The following is a 6,000-nucleotide window of genomic DNA, read 5'->3' as shown; positions in this document are numbered from 1 at the left end:
ATTGCAACTGAATTGCTTTCCATGATTTATGTAATTAATCTGCTTGCTTTTAATTTAGATGTTGTTCCTGTGCCTGCTAAGTCATTAGCACAGGATTAGGCTTGAATTTGAAACTCTGTAAACAGATGATTGTGATTTTTTTGCTAGCTGATCTTTGTCTTCAGCTTTGACCCCATTGCTAGGCTTGCAAAAACCTTTGGAAAAGGGGAGAAATGCATACAAAAATCACAGAAGATGTAAAGTTTTCACTAAATGTGAAAGGCAGGGTTTTATTTTGGTCACATGAGACTTTTTCTGAAGTATTTTACTGTCCAAATCTGAAAGTTGAGATTAAATTAACCAGCAGTGTCTTCTTTAAATGAGAAGTTACCTTAAAGTTTGGGAATGCACTTCATTTACCATGTTCTAAGGAAAGTTTGCATGCACTTTGATAATTTTCTAAAAATAAATTTAGTAACTAATAGCATAACAGTAAAGAACTTTAAAAGAAAAAAAGGAGGGGAAAAAGCCATATTAGTAAAAATGTGATGTATGTACTTTCAGATCTATCTATCTTGTGAGTAAAAAAATGTTTAAATTTGGTGAAACTCTGATGCATATTTTTTCTTTGAAATTAAATTGAATTTCTGGATGAGCTGAGATGCATTACTGTATGCATTAAAGATTATACCTAATGCAAATGCTTGCCATCTTCAAATTCTTTGGGGTCTTCCTAGTGTTTTTAATATGCAACGTTCAAAACCTGTGTTTCAGCTAGACAAGGCAGCACTTTGTTTCCAAAAGAAGGGTTTAACAAAATGACCTTTAATTGAGAAAGACTTGGATTGTCTTTGTATGATGTTTCAATTGAGTCCAAGTAGTCTTTTGATTCATTTCTGCTCCAATGGCCACATCAGACGTGCCTCCACACTGAAGATCATTGCTTCTGATACACTGTGTGACTGTCTCTCACCATCAAATCCCAACACCTGATTGATTTTAAACACCTTCGGTCTTTTTGTTGTGTAAAGTTGTTTGGAGAATATGATTTCTTTTTGCCTGTGTTAAAACAGTGTTTATGTATGGCAGTCATTGGTGTCCTGTTGGTTTCTTTTTCTGCAGCTCCACTTCTTGCAATCAAGGATGGACTTGTAGGGACTGTGGGCTGCAGACAGCAGAGCTTTTTGGCCAGAGGCATCCCAGAAAGCTTCTCTGTTCTGCTGTTGTAAGAGACACTCGTTTCTTGGTTGGCAATTGGGTGGTGTGCACATGAGGTACCTGGGAAATGGTCAGAGCTTGATGCTCCTGAGGGGCTCAGGTGGGACACTTGAGGCAGGAGGGGAGAGGTGTTGGGAGTCCTGCCTTTGGCACCCTCAGGCAGCCTATCACCAAAGAGAGGAGGTTTTCCTGAGGGGTGTATCATAATGTGAGAACCAGGTTGGATCTTAATGCTTGCAATATTTTATTTGCCCATAACATTTAAATACATCTTCAGGTAACCATTTGCCTTATAGCTATCTTCCATTGCTAGGAAAATTGACTAAAACATGTTGTTATCTGTCCTTTATATTATGTAGTATTACCTTCTAAGGTAGATGCTTGGCTGGTATAAATTGTCCCAGCTTTGTCTGGAGCTGTGACAATTTACACCAGCTGAGAATTTGCTCCCTGTGTCCTATGGCACTTTATTACAGACCCATCACTGATGGGTTAAATCTTAATTACTTGCGTAATGTCATATATAAATATATATATATATATATATTTACAGGCATTCTATGGGGTACTGCTGCCTATGGATAAAGATTTGTACCCTAACCAGATCATTATGATTTATTCATTAGCTGTATGTGCAAAAGATATATTGTTACAAAGAATGCATCATATGTATCTCATGTAGTACATATTATGTTGCTGTATGTTGTTAATTTCAGAAATCATTATTCTTGAGGCCCTACCTCAGATTTTGTATTTATGTGTAAAAATGCAATTTATTGTATTATATATTTGCCTAATATATTTGAATGTGATAAATTAAAATTATTCAATAATGTATGGGCTCTAAAGACTCTAAATAAATGTCCAGTGTTTAAAACTGAAATGACATCAGTTTCCCTGGTGAATGAAATGTCTCTTTTTCCACCACCTCCTTCCCCACCCAGCACACACCACAAACATCATTCTTACTTAACACACAGACTTAAGGTGTCTTCAGAATTGATCCATTTGATTGTTAGAAACATTGAGCAGCGGCTGGAAACAGCCCTCCTGGGAAACAGACATGTTGCACAGCTGCAGAAACAAGCACCATTTAAATGGCTGCTTCCTTAACTATTGAGTGTTCTGTACCCTGTGGAACTATTGATTGCTTAACACAGGACCGACTGGATTTGTTTAAATCCTTCTTATCCTATCAATTCAATTATCCCAAGGGTTGTTAGACTGTTAAAAACAAGAGAGGCTCACATCTGCTGGAGATGCAAATGGGAGGCTGAAAGCAGGAGCAAGCGAGGAAGGGAAGTGTAAGGAACAGTTTCTGGTGTTATTGTACCTCGTGTTTGAATTCCTGCCGTGCGGTGAGGCCATGTGCCACAACACTGGTTTGCAAAGCAGCTTCTCCCCTTCCCAGCCTGCCATGGAAATGGGTCTGGTCCAAGCTGTTTCACTGTTGGCAGCCAGGAGCTCTGGAGAAACTTTCCCCAAATACAGCAGCTGAAGCACGATGTCCCGACGTGTCACCAAAAGTGGTGTCACAGGAGATACTCGTGCCAAGAGCAGGATTCCTTCCAGGAGAGGGCCTGAGCCTGAGCACTGCTCTGTAGCTGAGTGGCAGGATGTTTCACTCTGCTCTGCCTCTCAGCTCCTGTTGCTCTGAAATGTGCATGCATGGGTGAAGGAGGTGCTAGGACCTGGTGATGGAAGACTACAATCATTCTTTGCACATTGCCTGTGCAGGCGGATGTGACCGTGTTCACAGGGGTCCCAGGATGAGGGAAGAGATGAGGATCTGACTCCATGTTCCAGAAGGCTGATTTATTATTTTATGATATATATTACATTAAAACTATACTAAAAGAATAGAAGAAAAGGTTTCATCAGAAGGCTACCTAAGAATAGCAAGCAAAGAATGATAGCAAAGGTTTGTGGCTCGGGCTCTCTGTCTGAGCCAGCTGGGCTGTGATTGGCCATTAATTACAAACAACCACATGAGCCAATCCCAGATGCACCTGTTGCATTCCACAGCAGCAGATAACCATTGGTTACATTTTGTTCCTGAGGCCTCTCAGCTTCTCAGGAGGAAAAGTCCTAAGGAAAGGATTTTCCATAAAAGATGTCTGCGACAGGCAGATTTCATTTTGGGGAAGTCTGAAGTTACCAGAGGGCATCATGAGAGTCCTGAGAGAAAGCTGAGTGCCATTAATGCCCTTTTCAGGAGGAGAAACTGAGGCATATGGAATGTGTCAGACTCCCAGAGACACCCAGTGTAAGTTAATGATACAACACATTGATTCTGGGAGTAAGGGACCGTCACCATTAGGCATCTACTGCATCAAATCTTTAAACTCATAGGAACAGATAAAAATCCGTGTCCTTTTAACTGGATTAAAGTTAAAAGGACCATTTTAACTTTGGTTAAAGTTAAAATGGACTGATCATGGCCAGAATTTCAACCAATGCATGTTACTTAACAGCTGGAAGATAGGCACATGTTCTACTACACTGCTTACAGATGTGTTTAGTCTGAAATAATTTTACTCTTTTGGTGCTGAAATTCCTATGGTCAGCATGGAGGTTGAAGGGTACATCTTATACCAAATGGATTAATCAGCTGTAAAGTTTAGTTTAGATTCTCAGTCTTCAAACATTAGCTGACTATGTGTTTGGGAATTAAAAATAATTTAAAAAAGAGCAGTAAGCATTGCTCCATGACTGCAAACAAAAGTAGACAAATGATTTTTGTTCTTAAGGCTTCATTCTGATGGGTTTGTTAGTTAGTTATGTAATTGTAAACCCTAAATGGGTACTTTTAGCCTGCTGAACTGATTATATAGTCCTTTCCAAGTATGTGTTGGTTAAGGCAAGCACAGCATACAGTAATCCCCCCTTCCTTTCCACCTATTCTTCTTCCCAGTGCTCAGGTGTGAGTGCTGCTGCTAATTCTTGCCCTCTACTGGCGGCAAAGCAAACTTGGCTCGGATGGATCGCCAGCGTCCCCGTGGAGCCAGGCTTTCCAGGGACGAGAGCTTCACTTGGGAATCCAGGAGGCTTTCTACCCCACGAGCTACAAGTGGTGGGCTTTCTTTTCTTTTCTTTTCTTTTCTTTTCTTTTCTTTTCTTTTCTTTTCTTTTCTTTTCTTTTCTTTTCTTTTCTTTTCTTTTCTTTTCTTTTCTTATTTCTTTTCTCTCTCCTCTCCTCTCCCCTTTACCCTTTCCCTCTTTCTCTTTTCCTTTCTCATCTCTTTCTCCCTTTTTCTTTTCTTTACCCTTTCCCTCTTTCTCTTTCCCTTTCTCCTCTCTTTCTCCCTTTTTCTTTTTCAAATTTTTCTTTTTATTTTTTCTCCCAGGTGGAAGCACTGCTGTTTTCCAGCATTTGCAGTGTAGCTGGCAACTGAGTCCACACAGACACTCTTGCAGTAGCAATGCCTTTAATTGCATTTTAGCTGTGGCACGCAGACAGCCCTACAGCTGTTCAGAGAGACATTGGGCCTACTCAAAAATCCTTCCTCAAACTACAAAATGTCACAAGCTTTGTGGCTGGCAGGACTAACAGTTTAACACCACACAGTTAGAAACTCCACAATAATTTAGGTCAAAACCACGAAGCATTCCATGCCCAATGGATAGTGCAAGAACAATATTCACAGGAATATTATCTGAGCTGAAATCCAGCTCAGTTTCCAGGACAAATGCTTCACTCTTGCAAAAGTACCTTCAGATTTTTTTTAAATGCCTTTTTAAATTTTTTTTAAATACTCAGGAACACAGTTTTAATTCTTACTTGGTAGTCAGCTTTTCAGCTATTTATACTTCCCATAAGAACATACCAGAAAGTCAGATTTTCTGGTGATAAAGGGAGATGATTTATTGCCATTAGGGGAGGTGTAAGAATAGTGTTGGCTGCAAGAAGGGGATTTTTTGTTTTCCATCCATTTGCCCTATCCTTTCTCCATATGAACAGCTGAACATATGTGCTCTCCAAATGCTCTCCAAATGTGTGATCATTTGGGCATTAAGCTGGACTACAGGAAGAGCTACAACTGTGGGACCAGCTTTTTCCAGAGCACTTTTTACCAAGTTACTTGTGTAATGGTTATTCTTTTCCATACATGGAATTTGTATTATTTGTTTTGTACAAATAAATACAATACAATTTATATTGTATTTGTATTTGTATCCATACATGGAATACTATGGATATTCTTTTCCATGAGATTGCTCAAGATGTGTTTGAAATTGTGCTTTACAGCTGGTAACAAATTTTTGCATGTACGCACAGTAATTTTTTTATAAACAGCATTTAATCCAGGCTTAGGTTAAACAGATCAGTTTGAGAATCTATCTATGACCAGTTTAAACCGTATATCCACTTAAGACTCTGCATCAAGTGGAAAATGGAAAACTTGAATTAGATTCAATTTGGGGTCTAGATAGAAACTGGTTTTATACCAGAGAAGCACAAACAGATCTAAACTAACAGGAATTGGATACACAGACCTGTTCCCCAAAAAGAAATCTCTAAAATCAGATAGTAACTGCTGTGCAGAACCCTGATGTCACTAGGATGGAATAGAAGGGTGTGTCTTCACAGGCTGAGGTACCATTGCCTCTTTCTCCTGTTGCTATGGTTATATAGAATATCTGTGCATAGCCACACACTCCTGTGTACCATGTGTGTGCCCCTCCTCTCGCCCAGGGGCTGGTGGTGGGGCACCCTAGAGCCAAAGGGGAGAAGCTGCAAAAAGTTACATTTGAAGGGAAAAAAAAAGTTGTTTCGATACACTGGAGATAAATTACTGATGT

Source organism: Agelaius tricolor, unplaced genomic scaffold (genome assembly GCF_023055355.1).
Source record: "Agelaius tricolor isolate 1412-34295 unplaced genomic scaffold, bAgeTri1.0.p SCAF_67, whole genome shotgun sequence".
Lineage (NCBI taxonomy): Eukaryota > Metazoa > Chordata > Aves > Passeriformes > Icteridae > Agelaius > Agelaius tricolor.
Note: the sequence above shows the minus strand (reverse complement) of the source record.